Source organism: Eulemur rufifrons, chromosome 30 (genome assembly GCF_041146395.1).
Source record: "Eulemur rufifrons isolate Redbay chromosome 30, OSU_ERuf_1, whole genome shotgun sequence".
Lineage (NCBI taxonomy): Eukaryota > Metazoa > Chordata > Mammalia > Primates > Lemuridae > Eulemur > Eulemur rufifrons.
In genome coordinates, this window is record NC_091012.1 from 10,819,723 (window position 1) to 10,843,702 (window position 23,980).

The following is a 23,980-nucleotide window of genomic DNA, read 5'->3' on the forward strand; positions in this document are numbered from 1 at the left end:
CCTACTCTAGGCTTGGCTGGAGATAGGTGCTCTGCACATGTCACTTATCCTTACAACTCTCTTCTGAAGAAAGTACTGCTAGAGTGACCATGTGACAATAAGGAAACTGAGGTCATATTGTTAGCAAGTGGCGCACTTGGCAGTCCCACAAGTAAAACCGAGAAGCCTGAATTATTCTGGCGAAGCACGTGTGGGACTGCACAGGCCTACCCGACATGCTCTGCTCTGTACACACACCTCTGGCTTTTCCACTACCCCCGGAAGATTCCCAGACCCAATTGCAAAATTGTTTCTTTAAACTGAAGATGAGGCCCAGAGTCCTTCAGGGATCCAGCCAGCATTAGTTAGTGGCCAAGGACAGGGACACCATGGACCTGCGGCTCCTCGGCAGACTGCTGTCTACGCAGGGAGTAGCCAGGCGGGCGCTCTCTTGGGAGAAGGGGAGCTTTACCCGGGAGAAGCCAGAGCAGATGCTGATGAAATCCCCGAGGTTCTGTGATTCTCTGACAAGGGAGGCAAGGTCTTCACTTCCCTGCCTTTTCTTAATCCTCTTCAAAGTGTAGCAGAGTGCAAACACTAAGACACATAATTTATCACCACCATATTCTTCTTCCTAAAATGTTCTCATCATCTAATCACATCACGACTCAAGAAGGCAGAGGTGTCGCTCTCAGCCTGCAGAAAGGCTGCTCCAGTTGCCCTAGGTGCCCTCTGCTTCCTCGGAGACAACCTGGGCGTCACGGAAGAGTAGTGAAGGTTAGGGCACAGGTGACCAGGGAGATCTGGGTTCCCCTGCCCTCTGTTAAATTTGTATTTATTAATTTTTAAATTCCCATTCAGTAAAATTCACTTGTTGGGTGCATAGTTCTAGATTTGACCAATGCAGGGGATTGGGTAACCACTATCACAATCAAACACACAGCAGCTCCTTCACCCCCAGTGACCTGGGTGCCACCCTTGGCCCTTCCCTGCTCAGTGGTAATAGGTCTTTTGGCCTTTTCCAGAATGTTAGGTAACTGAAACCACACAGAAGGAAGTCTGTGAGTCCAGCTGATTTCAGCGGGCATAAGGCATCTGAAATTCATACATTCTGTTGCGTTAATCAACAGTGTGGTCCTTTTTACTGCCGAGAGGTATTCCATCGATGGATGAGCCACAGTTTGTTTATCCATCCACCCACCGAGGACTTCGGTTTAATCAGTTTGCAGTTTTAGGCAATTATGAATAAAGCCACTTTATTCATAATTTAGAAATTTTTACATACTTTACAAATGTAAGCACAGTTTTCCTTGTTTATTTTTTTTTTTAACTTGGGTATATTCCTAGCTGGGATTACTGATTTGGTAAATGAATGTTTACCTTTCTAAGAAACTGTCAAACTTTTTGAAAGTGGCTGCACCACTCTGCATTGCTGCCTGCGATGTACAAGTTTCAGCTCTACACACACTCACCAGGACGTGGTATTTCCGATTTTTAACTTTACCTACTTGTAGCTACATCACCTTGTAACAGAATTGGCATTTCCCAATTCCTTGTAATGCTCAGCATCTTTTCACGTGCCTTTTGCCATCAGTATATCTTCTTTGACGAAGTGTCATTCAAGTCTTTTGCTCATTTATTTTTAGAGAGGTTTTAGATTCACAGCAAAATTGAGTGGAAGGTATAGAATTTCTCATATACCCTTTCCTCATATATCTAAAAATTTCAAAATTTTACATGTTATGCTTACCTCTATGATACAGTTTGCATTTATTTTTATATCTTTGCATACAGTTTTCTGATTATTGTAGCATCATTTTTGAAAGGATTATCCATTCTCCATTGATTTGTTTTTGTTCCTTCCCCCAACCCCACATGGGAGCCTGCAGCCCACACCTTCTTTGGTCTGTAGCTCTCTTCATCATCCCATAGGAACTGATAAATCTTTTTGGTATACTCTCTCCCATTTCTCAATGAACATTCAACTACCCCCACTTATGGAGTATTCCTCCCATTCTCTATCCTTCCCCATCCTCAGTGAAGGAGCCAGGGAAGGGCCTCATTGTTCCTTCCTCCCACTCATTAAGGTAGCTGATATTCTGTATAGTTCACACCCAAATATTTGAGGATTTCTTATTTAAATTTAAAATAGAAGTTGCCATAGGAGACTCTATATGGTATTCTTAATACAGGTTTTCTCTTGCCTTGATGAAAGATTTTTTTTTTTTCCTTCCAACTATAATTCAAACACAAAGAAAGAAATTTGGGGGCTGCTTAAAATAACTGAAAAGTGTGAAATGTTATTGCCAGAGCTGCAGAATTTTTTTAAAATATGAAGTAGTTTACCCATGGATTTGTGATTTCTTTAAAATTCTAACTTTGACACAGATATATCTTCAGTGACTTAAGACTTCATTTTCCTGCTCTAAAGGAGAGGTGATGTAAAGGTTTGGGAGTTAAAATGCCAGACCCTGCCTGTAAAAGACTGTTTCCATGGCGCCCCTCCTCTGGCCTCCAGTAGAATCCTGTTCAAAGATAAGAATGTTGAGGTAAAAGTTCTTAAGACTATAAACCACTGGGAGGAGGGAGATGGGAGGGGGAAAAGGAAGAAATATTTGAGGGTTTTTTTTACTTTTTTTTAATTTCAGCATATTATGGGGGTACAAAAGTTCAGGTTATGTATATTGCCCATGCCACCCCCACCCCGCTGAGTCAGGGCTTCAAGCATGTCCATTCCCCAGACAGTGCGCATCACACTCATTATATAGGTATACACTCATCCCCTCCCCGCCCCCACATCTGCCCGACACCCAATTAGTGTTATTCCCAAATGTGTACTTGAGTTTTTACTTCTAGAATTTTGAAAAGAGATGAATCTAGGTAAAAATAATTTAGGATTACAAGGTGGTTTGTGAATAAAAACTAAGTGCTTTGAAATAGAAAACATTGTATCACAAAGATGTTTACATGTGGCTGGCTTACTTTTTCATTTAAATGCCAGTGGCTTCATTGCTATAGAGGAAAAGCCTTAGAGCTCTTCTATTGAAACTTTGGTTAGACTCTTAATTCACTTAAAAGTTAGAATAATTAAGCCTCATGACATGAGGGATGTGCCTTTGCAATTGGGAAGTGCTGTACTCACTTTCCAGAATATTCAAAAACTGCAAAAGAATGAACAAATATATTATGTGAATTAATTGATTGTACCTTTATACACAAAGCATGTAAGTACATGTGAAAATTTTTGCTCTGCTTGGTGGTTTAAAATAAGCCTGTGAGTGATTTTACAAAACAGTTAGTAGATGGGTAGCATAGGATGAGAGTCCAAAATAGTCTCTTTCTATCATTCTTTAGGATGTACAACACATTTTCATGTACATCTTATTTGGCCCTTCCAAATACAAATAAAGCCTGTGTATATTCTCTTATATTTCTGATGAAGAAACAAGGACTTAAAGATCTGAAATGACTGTGTAAGACAGCTACTGAACCACACAAAAGTTCTAAGTCCTCAGACTGGCATGGACGTGGCAGATATGCCAAATTTGGTTCTTAAAATACTTTAAAAGCTGAGGAATGCATCGTATTAATATTTTACCCAGCTATTTTTTAAAAAAAATTTAGAGATAGATTTTGCTATCTTGCTCCACCTGGCCATGAACTCCTAGCCTCAAGCAATCCTGCCTCTACAGCCTCGAAAAATGATGGGACTACAGGTATGAACCACCATGCCTGGCTTGCATTGTTAGAAAGTACTTAAGTGTATAGCAATGGACTTGTAAAATAAACTGGTACATCCACACAAAGGAGTTCTATGAGCTATAAAAATAATAATATCTCTCTTTACTGCTATGGAGTCATCACTAGGATGTTATATGAAAAAGCAAGAGGGAGAACATACATTAACTTACATGAAAGAAAGCAGGGGAAACATGTGTTTGTTTATTTAAAAAAAAACACTGAAAGGAAATTTTTTTTTTGTGTGTGTGTGTGTGTGTGTGTGTGTGACTGTTTTTCTCTCAACTTTAGTAGGTAGCCAAAGTGAATATTTGCCCAAGATATTGTTTTGGTATGGGTTTTCCACTGAATGTCAAGTATTTACTTTTTGCTTTTGAGTTAGTGAAACCTTTGTTTTTTAGTTTATTGTACATTATATAGTATATATATTGCTCTTGCATTTCATTCACTCCTCACATTGTTTTGATTTAGGTAGTGGAGAAATTATACCTGTTTTATATATGAGAAGACAGGCTTTGAGAAGTATAAATTGAGTTTCCAAGATTTTAAATAAGACTTGGTAGATCAAGAATGTAATTTCCAGACACATTGAATATAGGAACAAAATTAATAGAATGACTTATATGGGCCTCTTTGGATATTACATTTTTTCTCACCCTTTTTTAGTGTACTAAAGTAATTAAGCTTTAGGGTTAAAACAGTAACATTAGATAATAAATGAAACAGAGGTACCAGTAACACAGAAATGTTCTTAAAAGTCTAAGAAATGGAGTTAAGTGCTCTTAAGGAATATATGAAGGAAGAAAGGCATACTACAGTATATGAATTGTCACAGCTGAGTCACAGTCACTAAAATAAATTTAGGATTAAAAAAGTTAAGGCAAGACTTAGAGTTGATGCAGAGACAGATAAAAAATTGAGAGACTTAAAATATTTGTGTTATGGGCCATAAAACTAATACAATGTGCAGTATAGGGATGACAGAGCAGGTCAGTAAATGCCATGAGCCTTTACATAAATGGGTGCCCAGCTGTTGGCCCAGAAACTGCTTCTATTTAATTGGGATATACTGCAATCAATGTTGAACTCAATCTCTTTCTCTGAAATGTGCTGGTTCTTTGATTAATTTCTTGGTTACTGCCCTCTCCCTTTAATATTTTGCAAGGAAAATTATTTCTCGATAGTTTACAATTGTATAATTTTAACACTGTTAGCCTTTAATAATGCATTTCATTTATTCTAACTTACATATATTTTTACATTTTAACATCTGTGCAATTGAGAGGGATCTTACAACTAGTAGAATCTTAGAGGAAAAGCAGTATTCAACATTAGTGAGGTGTCTTATGGACTTTTTCCTCTGAGGGATGTTTATCTTAATTAATTAGTTTATTGTTTCCTCTCATGACAACTTTTATTATCCCATATGATGGCAAAGTTTGTCTTATGGAAATTCAATAATCTGTTTTGTAGTCTCACTTAAATAGGAGATTATTCCACTTTGGTGACCTGCAGGCATAGGTAGGATCAAAATTTTTTAGAAGCTGTTCTATGACCTGCTCCAGAAGATAATTTTGGTGAATCCCCAAATTAACCATGCTGTGGGAAGAAAAACATGGGAGTTTAGCTTTGCATATTGAGGCCAAAATTAAAAACCTCACTTTCTGTTATGACAGTGTTCCTGTAGATTAGAAAATTAAACTTTTTATGCAGCCCTCTTAAATCTGCCATGATGAATATCCCAGATACATCACAGATAAATAAAGGAGTTCATTTATTGAATGGAGTTAAAATTAGCCTTTGATTATCTAAAGAATGCTTGCCAAAAACCACTGTTTATTTTACTATATTTGATATATTGAGCTGGTGTCTGACAGTAATTGGCCACAGCATCACTTGCTACTTGAGACTGATCCTGAAATGTGCTCGTCATATCAGCATAGAGGAGGGTGATAGTGTTCCTATTTGATAAGTACAAGGAGGAGGTCATGTAGATGATTCATCTATTGGTTGCATCAGATTATTCAGGTACAAGTTAAAAAAAAAAGAAGTTGCCTAGCCTAGTTTTAGTCCACATGTATGGAAAGATTCAACCATGGTGCATTTCTCAGTAGAATTTTTATATTGTTTCCACCATATTTCTTCATATTTATTACTACACACTTTTTTCAAGACTGCTAAAAGTGATTAAAATTAATGTGTACCTATTTTTTAGACAGAATCTCACTCTATCTTCCAGGCTGGAGTGCAGTGTTGTAATCATAGCTCACTGCAGCCTTGAACTTATGGGCTCAGATGATTCTCTTGTATCAGCCTCCAAAAGTGCTGGATTACAGGCATGAGCCTGTATGCCTGTAATCACAATGTGTAGCTGTTTTTAAAAGCATCTTTTTCATTCTTCTAAATTATCACGTCTTTTTCCTCTACAGATTGAACTTTGGAATCAAATCCAGCTGGCCATCCAAGGGCAGGAGCAATTTTTCTGAGCAAATCTAAAATGGATGGTAAGACAATATTTTTTTCCTCCAAGAAAAGACTAAAAACTGTTTCTGTTTTATGGAATGCCTTATAGAAAGTATTTAGAAGAACTCATAATTACTTTAAAATTTTCAACTTTTCATTTGTTCACCTGTCATTTTGACATTTGATACACTTGCCTCTAGTTGTCACTGTTTCAGTGAGAACATCTAGACTTTCTGTTTATACAATTTGCCTCCTCTTTATGAACCCAATAGGCCCCATGAATTAGAAGTGGTCATAGATTTATCCCCATCTCTCCATATTTCTTTACCCTTCTTGCCCTGCTCCAAAGAACACACTTTAAAGATGAATGATCGGATTTAGCCTGCAGTTAGGTTTTTATCTGAGCAAATGAAAAAAAACTCAGTTGTTTACATGTGGGGATTGAAACTGTGATTTTGGCCCCTTTTAACACGGTGATCTAACCAGATGATCCTGTCACATCCACATCTGTCCTGCTCAGAAATTTTAGCTATTCGAAACCTTTTCATCCTAATGTAATATAAACATGTGCTGAGGTATTTCCCAGAGGTTGGCCTCAGCAAGTGAAACTACTGCCAATTTTCCAATCCTGCTTGTTTTAGGATGAGAATCAGAACCCTAGGATTGTTATGCACTCCTGCTTATTTACCTTAATGTTATGTTAAATCTTAGTTTATTTGCTAAAAGGCCATCTACAACCAGGTTTTTCAGTTGATCTCAACAGCAAGAATACAAGAAGTGAGGGTTGTATTACATAAGAATATTAGAAGTCGGCCTCTCCCAGGGGTCATAGGAGCTGCAGCGGCTCTAACACAGACCAAACTGGCTCCAGCCTCCTCCACTTTGTCCCCAGGCCCAGAGACCCTGGTCCCGGCTCCCACAGCGCCGCCCACTGGTGCCGCCCCACCGCAGAGAACAAGACCAGCCCCGCAGGGCCAGCAGGGGGACCCGGGGCTGGAGCCACGGCTGGGGACACCAGGTCCTTGGCTGCGCGGGCGGGACCAGCCCAGCGGGGCGGCTCAGGTGTGAGCGGGCAGCGCACGGTTTACCTACTGCGGAGCGCGGCGGGGCGGAGACGCGAAGCCTGCGGTGTCCAGCCCGCCTCTGCTGGACTTCTTAATGCAGCGGGAGGATTACTCACCCAGGGTCCCTGATGCAGTGACTGGTTACTACCTGAACCCTGCTGGCTTTGAGGCCTCAGACCCACACATAATTCGGCTCATCTCCCTAGCTGCCCAGAAATTCATCGCAGATATTGCCAACGATGCCCTACAGCACTACAAAATGAAGGGCACAGCCTCCGGCAGCTCCCGGAGCAAGAGCAAGGACCGCAAGTCCACTCTAACCGCAGAGGACCTGGCCCTGCCCTCAGCGAGTATGGCGTCAATGCGAAGAAGCCCCACTACTTCACCTGAGCCACCTGACCTAATTGTGCTTGTCTATCCCATGTCCCCACACCAGCCTGTTTTCATAATAAACTGGATTGTGACAAAAAAAAAAAAAAAGGAATGCAGCACAATAAAAAATAGGGGTTTCTTTTTTTTCCCTATCCTTCAGAAATGAAGAAATTGGGTGTCTGCCTATACTGCATTTCCATAGTTTGTGTGTACTTTGCCTGTCTTGAACCAATCATTTCTGGTTAGGATCGCTGTATTTCTCCATTTCTTGCAGAGCCATGAACTTCTCTCATGTAGAGTGTGTGGAAGCAGAAGGAAACTATCCCATCCCCCTGTCTCTTCAGTGGTGAGAAATGTGTGCCTAACATGCCATCCAGCCTCAGAGGAGGAGGCAGTGTGGGAAACAAAGTGCAGCCAAAGTCCCTCTTGGAGCATTTACTCTTCTGACCTTTGGTACAACAAAATTATTTTGTGTTCTGTAGGTACCATGTTCAATGCAGTTAGCACACTCATTTTAAAATTTCAATGTCAGCCAGGTTACTTTCGAGTTATGTAAAGGCCAATTTATTTTTCAGTGACATATTAGTACATCACCAATGAGGATGCTTCCAGGGATTCAGATGCATCTAGGGATTGGTGCCTGACCAGAGACTGGTTTTTAAGAGCTGTCCGCTGGTAGATACTGGTAATTAAAGTAAGCTGTGTGTCAATGTAGAATTAGAAGATACTACTGGGTAGTGGTTCCAATATGCAACAGGTTTACTTTTTTATTAGCTAAATTTCTCATCTGGCCTAATTTGTTTTGCTCTTTTCTACATGGGGATTCTTTCATTTGTATGTAATAGACTTTCATTTATTTCTTATTTATTTTAAAACAGGATCTTCCACTGTGTGACCCAGGCTAGAGTGTAGTGGTGTCATCATAGCTCATTGCAACTTCAAATTCCTGGGCTTGAGCAATCCTCCTGCATCAGCCTCCCAAGTAGCTGGGACTACAGGCATGCCTGACTAATTTTTCTGATTTTTTGTAGGGATGGGGACTCCCTGTTGTTCAGGCTGGTCCCAAACTCCTGGCCTCAAGTGATTCTGCTGCCTCGGCCTCCTTAGCAAAGTGCTGGGAGTACAGGTGTGAGCCACTGCACCTGGCCTGTGTATAATAGAATATCTGTTAAATCAAAAAGTAAAACTAACATTTTAGATTTTACTTTATGACATTCATCTTGAGAGGTGATTTAAATTATAAATTTTGCAGAAAATTATTTTTAAAAGAATGGAATTTTATCTGATTTTGTATATTGGTAATTCATCAGATATTTAGCAACTACTTTTATTCTATGCATTTGTATCAGAATTGATCAGTTTTTTTATTATTTTGAGGGCAAGGAAAGAGGAAGAGCAACCATTTAAACCACGTAGGTAAACTGTTGAAAAATTAAGACATTAATAGTTTGAATTAAAAGTATGTCTGTCATGATTCCTTAAAAATATAAAGGGGAACACATACTGTTAGCATGGAACTCTTTTTTGTAGATTTTCTAAATCTCTTCTATTTTCCTGAGTATCAAACTTATGTGGAAAAGCCTTTGACTGAGTGGTGCCAATTTTTTAAGGGTTTCTAACATTTCAGCTAAATTTCAATAACTTGGTTGTGGTATAAAGACCTGCCTTAAACATTTTTGCCTTAATTGTTTAAACTTATTTTTTAATCAAAGTAATAGTGATAATAGCTAAGTTCATTTTTAGCACTCTCTGCTGATTTTCTGTCATAGCAGGTAAAAGCTGAGCTTCCTCACTCCACCATGACCTTATTTCCCTCCCTCCATTTCCTTGACATGTATCACATTTTGTATTAAATCAGTAATTAATATTTGCATTATTATGACTATGCAAATATTGTTTGTTGCAGTGTCATACAGTTTTCTTGCTGTTCTTCTTCTGCACACCCTTCATTCTTTCTCATAAATATTTCTGAAATCTGAGCACCTCACTTCTCCCAGACAATCCCCTTTTCTTAGCCTACATTAGCTCACACAACCAAATAAGTGGTCACCGGCTGGTCTCCCTGCTTTCACATCCTTCTATTTCTTGTGGAATTAATTTCCTGACTATATTTATTTGCCTGTTTTCTAACAGCTATTAATCCCCCAAATTTTGTGACATTTGTCACATGCCCATCTAAATATTTTCCATCTACTAAAATATATCTGTTTCATTTTTCTCTTGGAGACAACTCCTCTCAGCCTTTTGTCATTCTCCTCCAGTATGGACTGCTTTGTTTTGCTAGTCCTGCTTTGTTAGCCTGTTTTTCTGGGACATCTCTTTGAAGTCCTCTGGGATCTCACATAATGGCTCCCTTGTGTCGGATCCCCTATGCCATAGGTTCTGTGTTCCCCGTGTCTTGTTATACTCCTTGAGGGTCTTTTGTTGTTTTGTTTTTGAGATAGGGTCTTTCTCTGTTGTCCAGGCTAGAGCGCAGTGTCATCATCCTAACTCACTGCACTCTCAACCCCCTGGGCTCAAGCAATCTTCCTGTCTCAGCCTCCCAGGTAGCTGGGACTACAGGCATATGACACCACACCTGGCTAATTTTTTTTTTTTCTGTTTGCAGAGATGGAGTCTTTCTGTGTTGGTCAAGCTGGTCTCAAGCTTCTTTCCTCAAGCAATTCTCCTACCTTGGCTTCTCAAAGTACAGGAATTAGAGGTTTGAGCCACCTCACCTAGTCATAATCCCTAGTTTTACTGGAGCACATTCCCCCAGGAAAGGGCACATGGGCAGACATTCTTGGAGATCTAGCCTGTCTGAAAATCCCTCCCATTTGATAGAACATAAAATTCTAGCTTGAAATTAAATTTCATCATCTGAAGACATTTCTCTATTGTGTTCTCAATTTAGTGTGGTCCTTGCATCTGTTGCCATTGTGTGATACATTATATGTAACCAATTTGTCATCTTTACCCCTTTCCTTCTCTGAAAGAATTTTAGTGCATTCTCTATATCTGGGATTAATGCAATTTTGTAATATGGTTTGGGGGATTTTTTTCATTTTATTGGGTCCACTAAGTTTGCAGACCATCTCTTCTAGAGAGTTTTGTTTCCTTACTATTTTTTCTGTTCCTTCTTTTTTCTTATATCCTTATTCAAATGTTGGGCCTCTTTGACCAGTATTTCTGCATTGATCTTTAATTATCCCTCCACTGCTTTGCAGTTTGTCTTTTTGTTCTACTTCCTGGGGATTCTTTGACTGTATACTCTAACACTTCTATTAAAAGTTTTGTCTTTTTGAGAGTATTTTAAGAAATTTTTTGAAGTTTTTATTTTCTACTGAATTTTTACCACTTCTATAAATTCCTTTTTCCTGTTGTTATGATCTCTCTTGTTGGAGCCTTCTCTCAAATGTGTGGTGGTGGTCCCTGTATTTTTCTAATTGGAAACGCCATGCAGGAGCAGGACTTTTGTTAACTGATGGCTTTCACTGTGAGGATTTGAAGGACAAGCTGGGTTTTTTTTTTTGTTCAGCTTATGATGGGGGTACGAAAGTTCAGGTTATATATATTGCCCATGTCCTGCCCATCCCCCCGAGTCAGAACATTCAAGCGTGTCCATTCCTCAGTCAGTGTGCAATGCACTCATAGGTAGGTATTAGCTGAGAGTCTTTTCTCTGGGACAGTTCAGGCTCTTCAGAGAAAAAGCTCTTCATTTTCTACCCGGGAAGTGCAAACTTGGCTAATTGTACATTTTTCAGTGAATGGACTTTTCCCATTTTCCAAATTTCAGCCCTAGTATGTCTGAGACTGGTACCTCTGAGCCCAGAAACACTCAGGTTTATAGCTCCAGGAATACACATCTAAATTCCTTATAAGATGGGGGCACAGGTGGAGGAGGGGCTCTAACCACAGATTTTGAACTGACTTTGTTGGCTTTTGTTTTGTTTTACCTACCTCCCACAGTGCCATGTGCCTTCTGAATTCTGAGACTGCCTTGAGTTCAATGAGGCTGTTCCAGTCATTCTCTATGTGCACCATAGTTGTGCTTCCATACCAGTTACCACTCCTTTGTCATCTTTTTATCTTTCAATATGAAAAATCATCTGCTATCAATCCTTATTCCTGGTCTTCTATACAACCTTTATTTGATGCCTTTAATTCTAATGAATTTCAGGAGGGAGAGGAAATAAATTCATGGTCTACCCATTAAACCCAAATTTAGAAGCTATACCTAAAGTATAAATCTATACTATCAGCAGGGTGTTAAAGTCTCCAGCTACTATAGTATTGTTATCTATCATTTGGTTCAGATCAAGTAGGGTTTGTTTTATGAATCTGGGTGCACCTAAATTGGGTGCATATATATTAAGTATAGTTATGTCTTCTTGCTGAATTGTACCCTTCACCAGTATATAGTAACTATCTTTGTTTTTCATTACTTTTCTTAATTTAAAAACTAAGTTATTGGAGATTAAAACCACCACACCAGCTTTCTTTTGGCTTCCATTTGCTTGAAATATCGATTTCCACCCTTTTATTTTCAGTCTAAATGCATCTTTGCATGTACATATACACTATATAATGCTGAAGGATATAGTTTCATAAGAAGACATAACTATACTTAATATGTATGCACCCAACTTAGGTGCGCACAGATTCATAAAGCAAACCCTACTTGATCTAAACCAAATGATAAACAGCAACACCATAATAGCCGGAGACTTCAAAATCCAGCTGACAGCACAGGACAGATCATCCAAACAGAAAATAAACAAATAAATAATGGACTTAAATACAATACTAGAACGAATGGGTCTGACTGACATCTACAGGACATTCTACCCAAAATCCACTGAATATACATTCTTCTCATCAGCTCATGGGACATTCTCTAAGATTGACCATATCCTAGGACATAAAGCATGTCTTAAAAAATTCAAAAAAATAGAAATTATACCATGCATCTTCTCAGATCACAGAAGAATAAAGGTAGACATTAACCCTAACAGAAATTCTCATTTCTACTCAAAGTCATGGAAGTTAAACAACCTTCTCCTGAACGATTATTTTATAAATGAAGAAATCAAAATGGAAATCAAAAGATTCTTTGAATTAAATGACAAAGGAGACACAACTTATCAAAATCTGTGGGACGCAGCTAAAGCAGTCCTGAGGGGAAAATTCATTTCCATAAATGCCTATATCAAAAAGACAGAAAACTTATAAATAGACAACCTGGGTATTTCAGCCGGACTGGCGTGAGCAGTTGGAGACACAATGCAGGACCCCAGTGCAGACACTGAGTGGAATGACATCTTACGCAAAAAGGGCATCTTGCCTTCAAAGCAAAGTCTGGAGGATTTGGAAAAGGAGGCAGAAGAGGAGGAGCAGAGAGTCCTCCAGCAGTCAGTGGTGAAAACATATGAAGATATGACTTTTGTAGAGCTGGAGGATCATGAAGATGAATTTAATGAGGAGGATGAACGTGCTATTGAAATGTACAGGCAGCAAAGACTGGCTTAGTGGAAAGCAACCTAGTTGAAGAATAAATTTGGAGATCTCAGGAAAGGATTATGTTCAAGAAGTTACCAAAGACATTGAAGGCTTGTGGGTAGTCTTGCACCTTTACAAACAAGGGATTCCCCTCTGTTCCCTGATAAATCAACACCTCAGTGGACTTGCCAGGAAGTTTCCTGATGTCAAATTTATCAAAGCCATTTCAACAACCTGCATACCCAATTATCCTGATAGGAATCTGCCCACGATATTTGTTTACCTTGAAGGTGATTTCAAGGCTCAGTTTATTGGTCCTCTGGTGTTTGGCAGCATGAACCTGACAAGAGATGAGCTGGAGTGGAAACTGTCTGAGTCTGGAGCAGTCAAGACAGATCTGGAGGAGAACCCTAAGAAACCGATTGAAGACACATTGCTGTCCTCAGTGCGGTGCTCTGTCCCTCTGAGGAGGGATAGTGATTCGGAGGATGACTAAGGCTGCAGCTGCCACAGCTTGCCTAACTTTCTTGATGTGACAAATTGTCCGGATTTTTGTAAACAAGAAAAAGAAAGAATGAATCCTTTGGGTTTTTAGCCTTTTATAATTATGTTTCAAATCCCATACATTTTAGAAATGATTATTGCTGGGAATTCTACTAAGTTTCTTGGAACTCTTTTTAAATTATAACATTTCTTTTGTTTTTTTTTTTTTGAAACAGAGTCTCACTCTGTTGCCCGGGCTAGAGTGAGTGCCGTGGCATCAGCCTAGCTCACAGCAACCTCAAACTCCTGGGCTTAAGCGATCCTACTGCCTCAGCCTCCCGAGTAGCTGGGACTACAGGCATGTGCCACCATGCCTGGCTAATTTTTTGTATATACATATTTTAGTTGGCCATATAATTTCTTTCTATTTTTAGTAGAGACGGGGTCTCGCTCTTGCTCAGGCTGGTCTCGAACTCCTGACCTCCAGCGATCCACCCGCCTCGGCCTCCCAGAGTGCTAGGATTACAGGCGTGAGCCACCTCGCCCGGCCAAATTATAACATTTCTTTAAAAAAAAAATTTAAAATGGCCATTGGTATGGCAAATGTTTACGTTTTTCTCACTTATATTTTAAGTAAGTCATAAAACCTAGTCACTATTTTTTGACATATATAAAAAGGAATATGACGTTTTAAGTAAATGTGAATAAATTATACAGTGGAAAATGGCAAACTAAGCTTTATAGTTACATTGTTTATTTTATTTTATTTTATTTTTTATTTCACCTTATTGTTGTGGGGGATACAGAATTGCAGGTTACATACGTTGCCCATGTACCGCCTTTCCCCCCAAGTCAGAGCTCCAGGCGTGTCTGTTCCCCAGATAGTGCGCGTTGCACCCATCATGTAGGTATACATCCCTCCCTTCCCCAACCCCCCTTCCCGAGTCAGCACCTTCAGGTGTTACCATTCCCCAAATGGTGCGCAATGCACACATTGTGTAGGCATACACCCATCCCCTCCCCCCACCCCCCATCTCAGTCTGATATCCGATTGGTGTCATTCCCAGATGTGTATTTAGGTGATGATCAGGGAAACCAATTTTCTGGTGAGTACATCTGATGCTTGTTTTTCCATTCTTGGGATACTTCACTTAATAGAATGGGTTCCAACTCTCTCCAGGAGAACCATAGAGATGTCGTATCTTCATCATTCCTTATAGCTGAGTAATATTCCATGGTATACATATACCACAGCTTACTAATCCAATCATGTATTGATGGGCATTTGGGTTGTTTCCACATCTTTGCTATTGTGAATTGTGCTGCTATAAACATTCAGGTACATGTGTCTTTGTTACAGAATGACCTTTTTTCCTTTGGGTAGATGCCCAATAATGGGATTGCTGGATCAAATGGCAGGTCTACTTGAATCTGTTTAAGATACCTCCATAATGCTTTCCACAGGGGTTGCACTAGTTTGCAGTCCCACCAGCAGTGTATGAGTGTTCCTGTCTCTCCACATTCACGCCAACATGTTGTTTTGGGTTGGGAAAAAATTTTTGCAAGAATCTATTTAGGACTCAGGAAAATCAGCAAGAAAAAAATCAAACAACCCTATCAAAAAGTGGGCAAAGGACATGAATAGAAACTTCTCAAAAGAAGATATAAGAATGGCTAACAAACATATAAAAAAATGCTCAACATCCCTAATCATCAGAGAAATGCAAATCAAAACCACAATGAAATATCACTTAACCCCAGTGAGAAAGGCCTTTATCAAAAAAAAAAAAAAACCCAAAACAATACATTGTTTATTTTTATTTTATAAAGATAGCAATACGATTATCAACTCAACATATAGGAACAATCTCTAGAGAAAAAAAATCTTAGTATTTTGTTTAGAAGAAATAGGCAATTTTTGTGAAACAAACATTATCTTATCAAAGCAATAATGGAAGGATTCCAGTTTACTGCCATATTTGATTAAATGTTTTTTCTAGTTAATATTTATCTCAGACTGTCGAGGCATCAGCTATTTTCATTACTATAAAAGGCCACATTAAATTCTTTTTTGGAAATAAAGATATAAGCACACATATAAAGAGATAAACTGTAGCTCAGTCAATAAAAAACATCAAGTTGTTTTGTGAACCAGAATCCTGTTAGCTTCATCATTCTTGTCAAATTGACATTGATAACAGAAAAATTAGAGGAAACATTATTTCCTAATATTTGTGTTGAATGATACAGTACTTAATGCTGGTTAGAATCTTAAAAATCTGAATCAGCATGGAGTTCTTTGATTATATTGTAAAATTTAATTTTCCTCTAATTCAAAGAATGCTAAGTAGCTGTCACGCAAAAAAAAAAAAAAAAAAAAAAAATAGACAACCTAATGAGTAGACTCAAAGAGCTGGAGAAAGAAGAACAGACCGACCCCAAACCCAGCAGAAGGAGAGAAATTACTAAGATCAAATCAGAACAAAATGAAAAGGACAACAAAAAAACCATAAGGGAGATTAATATAACAAAAAGTTTGTTCTTTGCAAAGATAAACAAAATAGACACACCTCTGGCTAGACTAACCAAGACCAACAATCCTATCAAAAAGTGGGCAAAGAACATAAATAGAAATTTTTCAAAAGAAGATATAAGAATGGCTAACACACATATGAAAAAATGCTCAACATCTCTAATCATCAGGGAAATGCAAATCAAAACCACAATGAGATATCACTTAACTCCAGTGAGAATGGCCTTTATCAAAAAGTCCCAAAACAATACATGTTGGCATGGATGCGGAGAAACAGGAACACTCATACACTGCTGGTGGGACTGCAAAGTAGTGCAACCCCTGTGGAAAACAATATGGAGATACCTTAAACAGATTCAAGTAGACCTACCATTCGATCCAGCAATCCCATTACTCGGCATCTACCCAAAAGAACAAAAGACATTCTATGACAAAGATACCTGCACCCGAATGTTTATAGCAGCACAATTCACAATTGCAAAGATGTGGAAACAACCCAAATGCTCATCAATTCATGAGTGGATCAGTAAAATGTGGTATATGTATACCATGGAGTATTACTCAGCTGTAAGAAATAACGGTGATATACAATGTGTTTTGTTCTCCTGCAGAGAGCTAGAACCCATTCTATTAAGTGAAGTATCCCAAGAATGGAAAAATAAGCACCACATGTACTCACCAGCAAATTGGTTTCCCTGATCATCACCTAAGTGCACATTTGGGAATAACACTAATTGAGTATCGGACAGAGGTGGTGGGTGGGGGGAGGGCATGGGTGTATACCTACTTGATGAGTGTAATGGGCACTGTCTGGGGAATGGATACACTTGAAGCTCTGACTTGGGGGGATGGGGGGATGGGCAATATATATAACCTGAACTTTTGTACCCCCATAATAAGCTGAAATAAAAAAAAGAAAAAGAAAAAAAGAAAGTATAAATCTAAATTTAAATTCAATATAAGTAATAATATTAGTTCAGGCAATTTTTAGTTATTCCTATAATAATCATATTACACTTTTCTACTAAGCCCTCATTTAGTAATTGAATTTCAACTCTTCACCCTGCCATATGGTCCCATCACTGTGCAACATACATGGAGCTTTTTTCAAGAGTGCACAGTGTTAGATATCGTTAAGTGAATGAGAAGTCTTCAAATCTTTAAAAAAAAATCCAAAGTCTGTCTTATAAATAAAGGCAGAGAAAAAGTTTAGTTCACTTTTATTTTTTTAATGGGTTTAAAGTCAGAGAGAGTAGGCACAATGGAAAAAGTCAGTGGGTGGGACAGGATTTCAGCAGGTACTCGATCTTTTATGGTAAGGTTTGGGTTGTGACTGCTAGGTATTATTTTCTAGTCTTTGCTATTCAACTTTTTAAATCCATTAAGCACCCTCTTTCCTTTCCTGTTAAAGACTATAAAATTCTATATTTTGGTATTTGTGCTGACTGAAGAAAAATGCAATTCTCTGTCCCTGTCTATTTTGTGACTACCTGAAACAATATCTATGAACACTGAATTGTTGGTAGAGTTTTTGCTGTTTAATTTTTTTTAAGTCTTTTTTAATTCTTTTTTCAGCATATTGTGGGGGTACAAAAGTTTAGGTTATGTATATTGCCCTTGCACCCCCCACCCGGAATCAGAGCTTCAAACGTGTCCTTCCCCTCCCTGGACAGTGCGCACTGCACACATTATGTGTGCATACACCCATCCCCTCCCCCATCCACATCTACCTAAATTTGTTTTTAGTATTTGCATTCTATATCCTTAAGTTTGTTAGTATAGTTTGTTGCACTTGTAAGATGACAATGGTAAGGCTTTAGCCATAAAGGGCAATTGTCAAGTTTTCAAGCAGGATGAGGAGAATATTACCTGTTAGAAGCTATAATTGTTTTGCTCAGAAACTTAATTTTGCCACCCCCTAGTCTCAAGAGACAAAGGGATACTCTTGATATTGAAGAGTTTGAATAGCTGAAATTACATGCACTTGCTGTATGTCTCTTGCTGTGTACTTGTTAGCAGAGAGTTTTTACATCTATCTTTTTATGATCATCTTGAACTTTGGGAATGGCCTGGTTGTGGGAAAAAATCAAGCAAGCAGAAATGGCCATTTTTCTGGAATGAATAATTCCTCTGTCTTCAAGACGGAGTTTAGATTAAGGCTGGACTGATGGGGAAGTGTTTAATGTTTCTTTGGCTGGATCTAGCCAGTAGACCATAAGTTGCTGATTCACTAAATGAGGCCCCATAAGTTGGTGATTCACTAAAAGCCACATCTAATTCAAAGTTTTAAAGGTTTTAGCATTAATATTTTCAGGGACAAACCATGTACACTCATAACAGAAAATCTTAAGGGAAAAATATTGGAGAAATCATCATGTCAAGTTCTACAATCTAGTCTGCATTTTGGTCCAATTCCTCTCTGTTCTGTTTATTCTCATGTGTATGTTTTTCATAACAACTAACTTTTGTTATGGTGTAGGGTATGCCATATAGCACCTAACAGTAGTGACCTTAAAAGATACCTTTTTCCACTTGGAATGAAAGTATTTGAATGAGTTAGTATTCATTTTTCATGTTGAATTTGTTTTTTGAGATTATAAAAGTATACATATTAACACAGAGAGTTAATGTGTACACAGTAACTGAATAGGTTAAGAAACACAAAAGAGTTAGATAGAATTAAAACATTTCTATCTTAAAGGAGAATTCAGCCCTCCAAATAGTAATACTTCTCAAAAATATAAGTCTGGGACTTTTTATTAATAAGGAATAAGTGATTTTGCAGTAGAAACAACCGAAACAAACAAAAGGGTGTTAGATGGTGTGGATATTTCTTATTGTCGGTTACTGGCAAGTTTTAAATGCTGTGTACTTTTAAATGCAACAAGTAGATCTTCTCCCTGCCCTGTCTCTCATGTATTTGTGGGGGCTACTGATAGGAGAATGTGACAACATGTTAAAAACTATCATATTAATAGGAGGAAAGAAGGCTCATCTGAATTAGTTTTTTTAAATGCATTAAAATTATTGGTACTGTGTGGTTTTAAAGAATGCTGCTCTTTCTTCCAACTATTCAGTCACTGATATTTGATTGCTAATTTCATTTTTTAAGGAAGAGAGCTGTCTTAACATTGTTTAGGATATTTCATTATTTGACTCTTGCATTCTTTGCAACTAAGTGGATACTTATAAAGTGTTTTAAACATAGTTTATTTTCTACAGGGCTCAAAAAGTTTCTTCTAACCTCTGATATCATTACAGATAAATTCTCACTAATTTGTGTCTGTAGCAAGATTTATCTTCCAAATTGTAACTGATTTTAAATAATAATTTGTCAAACAGTTGTTCGCACTAATTTGTCCCAAATTCTGTGCTCAGCAGCTGGAGGTAGAAGGAGTAAGAGTCCCACTTATCATGCAGAAGCTTGGTTTTTTATGAGGGAGCTGTCCTGCAAGCAACTGTTACCATGTAACAAGCGGTGAAATAAACATATGAGTGTACACAAAGGGAAGAGTTTTGTGGTGTGGAGGCTGGCAAAGGTATCCTGGAAGGTAGGTGGGTCCAGTTTGCTGGGACAGGAGGAAGGAAAAGGCATTCCAGCCAGAGAGCGGCAAGAGTGAGGCAGGAAAGTGCCATGACGTATGTCAAATAGCTCATAGAATAAAATTAATAAAATTTTGAAATGAGTGGAAGCTCTTCTCTAAAGTTCTCATTTGAGTAATATAATGGCAGTCTTATTTAAACATGAAGTCAAAGTTAAACTAAAAAAGTTGTTTTTGTCCGTCATTCTTTGGCTATGAGAGTCTTAAAGTAATAATTTTATCTTCCATTAAGATAACAGGCCCAGGGAGACCTACAGTCCCCTCATTTGTTGGTGATTGAGCAGCCCTGGCACAAAGGGCCTGTGTCTCTAAAACATTTGTTTCATCACACTGTCTCCTGAACTAAAACATTTAGTGTGAGCAAATTAGTAAACTTTATGTTAGGCTTTAATTTACTGCAATAAATTTCTCTTATCCCAATATCATTGAAGGCATTACATTTTAGTGTAATAAATAAATACTAAAAAGCTCAGTTTTTTTATTGCTTAAGAAAAAAAAAAGAAAACTTTTTTTTATTTCAGCATCTTATGGGGGTACACAAGTTTAGGTTATGTATATTGCCCATGCCCCCCCCACCCCTGAGTCAGACCTTCAAGTGTGTCCATTCCCCGGACAGTGCGCATCGCACTCATTATGTAGGTATACACCCATCCCCTCCCCTCACCCCATATCTGCCTGACACCCAATTGGTGTTATTCCCAAATGTGCACTTAGGTGATTATCAGGGAAAACAATTTGCTGGTGAGTACATGTGGTGCTTATTTTTCCATTCTTGGGATACTTCACTTAGTAGAATGGGTTCCAACTCTATCCAGGAGAACATAAGAGATTTTATATCACCGTTGTTTCTTATAGCTGAGTAATACTCCATGGTATACATGTACCACATTTTACTAATCCACTCATGTAGTGATGGGCATTTGGGTTGTGTCCACATCTATGTGATTGTGAATTGTGCTGCTATAAACTTTCGGGTGCAGTTGTCTTTTTTATAGAATGTCTTTTGTTCTTTTGAGTACATTCCCAATAATGCAATTGCTGGATCAAATGGTAGGTCTACTTGAATCTCTTTAAGGTATCTCCATATTGCTTTCCACAGGGATTGCACTAGTTTTCAGTCCCACCAGCAGTGTATGAGTGTCTCTGTCTTTCCGCATTCACGCCAACATTTATTGTTTTGGGACTTTTTGATAAAGACCATTCTCACTGGAGTTAAGTGATATCTCATTGTGGTTTTGATTTGCATTTCCCTGATGATTAGAGATGTTGAGCATTTTTTCATATGTTTGTTGGCCATTCTTCAATCTTCTTTTGAAAAATTTCTATTCATGTCCTTTGCCCACTTTTTGATAGGTTGTTTGATTTTTTATTGCTTATTTTCCTGAGTTCTGAATAGATTCTCGTTACCAATCCTTTGTCGGATGTGTAGCATGCGAATATTTTTTCCCATTCTGTAGATTGTCTGTTGGCTCTCGTGACTGTCTCTTTGGTTGTGCAGAAGCTTTTTAATTTAATCAGGTCCCATTTATTTATTTTTGTTGTTGCTGTGATTGCCTTTGGGGTCTTCCTCATAAATTCTTTGCCTAGGCCAATGTATAGAAGAGTCTTTCCCACATTTTCTTCTAGAATTTCAATAGTTTCACTCCTAAGGTTTAAGTCTGTTATCCACCGTGATTTGTTTTTTGTGAGAGGTGAAAGCTACGGGTCCTGTTTCAGTCTTCTACATATGTCTATCCAATTTTCCCAGCACCATTTATTGAATAAGGATTATTTTCTGCAAGTATGTTTTTGTCTGCTTTGTCAAAGTTTAGATGGCTACATAAGGATGGTTTTATATCTGGATTTTCTGTCCTGTTCCACTGGTCTGTGTCCCTGCACTTGTGCCTGAACTTTTATGTTAAACTTTTAAAATTATTTATAAATGTAACTCAAAATAGATTCTTGCTGGATTTGACTATAGGTATTATATCAAAGGTAGCATTTTATAACCCATTCTTCAAACATTGTCTGTGGAAGTTAAGAGCCTTCAGTGGGTTTCCTATAGAGCCACACATAGATACCACACAGGCAGTATATAAAGTATAAGAAATGTCTTAATGCTTCATCACTTGACATTTTCTTTACTTTTTTATTGATACATAATAATTGTACATATTCATGGAGTACATGTTATATTTTGATACAAGCATATAACATATAATGATCAAATCAGGGTAATTGGGACATGATTCACCTGAAACATTTATCATTGCCTTCTGTTGCGAACATTTGAAGACTTGTAGCTATTTTGAAATATAATAAATTATTGTTAACTATAGTTGCCCTATTGCACTATTGAACACTAGAACTTTTTCCTTATATTTAACAGTATTACCCATTAACCAACACCTCTTCATTACTCCTTCCCACCACCCTTACCAAGACCATTCTATTCACTACACCATTCTATTCACTACCTCCATGAGATCAATTATTTTTAGGTCCCATATAGGAGTGTAAAAATGAAATATTTGTCTTTTTGTGCCTGGCTTATTTCACTTAAAATAATGTCCTCCAGATACATCCATGTTTCTGCAAATGACAAAATTTCCTTCTTTTCATGGCTAGATAACACTCCATTGTGTACATACACATCTTTCATATCCATTCATCCCTTGATAAACACTTAAGCTGATTCCACATTTTAGCCATTGTGAATAATGCTGCAATAAACACCGAAGTGCTAGTATCTCTGGTTACATTTTATGTCTTTGCCTCACCCAAGTGAGGTTTAGAGGCATGCCCTTCTGCTCTACAATACTCACCATGTTTATGCCCATTAGTTGTGAGTTTACTTCCCCTAACCCCCTACTCCCTGGAGAATATTGCTACCATTATCGCTTGACATTTTAACCAAAGAAAAAACCACACTTTTATAGATTTAACTTACTGTGACATTTTCTTCTGGTTTTTTTTTTTTTTTTTTTTTTTTTTCCCTTCAGGTATCTCCAGGGCAGCTTATTAGAAAGGGTAATCTGAACTTTTGTACCCCAATAATAAGCTGAAATTAAAATAAATAAATAAATAAATAAAAAATAAATGTAAATTAAAAAAAAATAAAGGACAGCTCAGGCTTAATGGTGTTTCCAGAAAACAACGCAGTCAACCAGCCTAACCATAGAACAGTAAAATAGTGAGTACAGCTAGGTTACCAAGGGCAGATGACAGACCCCTTATACTAAAAGCATCCCAGCCATCCTCAGTCATTTCAGCCATTTGGCTGTCCTTTTTCAGGGATCAGTTTGAGAAATTGATATCAATTATTTATTAATTTCAAGGGCCTACATATGAATTTTCAATTTCTGTTTTAATCTTACACTGTGTAGAGGATGGGAAAGCCAGTTACCAAATAAGCAATTCCAGAAAATGTGTAGCTCTTTATGTGATGCATTTACCTTAAGATAATGTTGAGCATAATGAAAAGGAGAGGTGGTTTTTATTGGAAGTTTCTGAAGAAAAAATATTTCTTTATGAGTTATCTGCCTGAAGTAATGCATACTACTTTGGAAACTATTCTTGGAAGAAGGAACAGCTTGTCTTACATTGGCAGCCAAATGTATCTGCATTGAAATAAATATACCTAATCAAGCATGAGCACCTTTGAGGTACACAATCACAGATATACTTTGAAAATACCCTAAGATGAACCATTCAATTTTATTGAAAAGGCATTAACAACAAAAATAAGCCCCATTGGGTTGTCCTTTGAACATTATTAACACATTGGATTACAAGTGTTGATTTTCAGAACACAGTTTGGAAAATGCTACTTTAGAATATCAATGTCCTTATCCCCATTTTTACAGTTAAAAATATAACTAGCTTATAAACTTAATTTTGTTTCTAATGTACTAGTTTTTTGCTAATTAAATTATCTGTAACTGCTACATTTAATTAAAAATTGCAAGTTTACACTCATAATAATGTCACTGTCCTCTTTCGCTTATAACAATAGTCATGATCAAATTGTGTTTCAGATAAACCGGACCCTGACTCTGCCCAAAATCGTGGGTTTTGGTACCTTAATAAGTAATCACTAAATGCTTTTGTTCAGACAAGGCCCTAAATCTATGAGTAAAAAACCACTCTACTTTGGCTAGAGTCCCAGTGTTTTTTGAATTCAGATGATTCTGATGTTTCCATATGTAATACAAATGTAGTTCCAAAGATTAACCTTGCTCACACAAGTACATTTTATGCTTTTTTCCTCCCTAACTTAGTCTAATTTT

The 23,980-nt window shown here is 37.8% G+C and overlaps 2 pseudogenes; both read left to right on the forward strand.

The window, feature by feature from the left end:
• The first annotated feature begins 368 nt into the window (after positions 1–368).
• LOC138378410 (transcription initiation factor TFIID subunit 10 pseudogene) lies at positions 369–7,634 on the forward strand (annotated as a pseudogene).
• Positions 7,635–12,867: 5,233 nt separating this feature from the next.
• On the forward strand, positions 12,868–13,590 carry LOC138378731 (phosducin-like protein 3 pseudogene; annotated as a pseudogene).
• Positions 13,591–23,980: the final 10,390 nt, after the last annotated feature.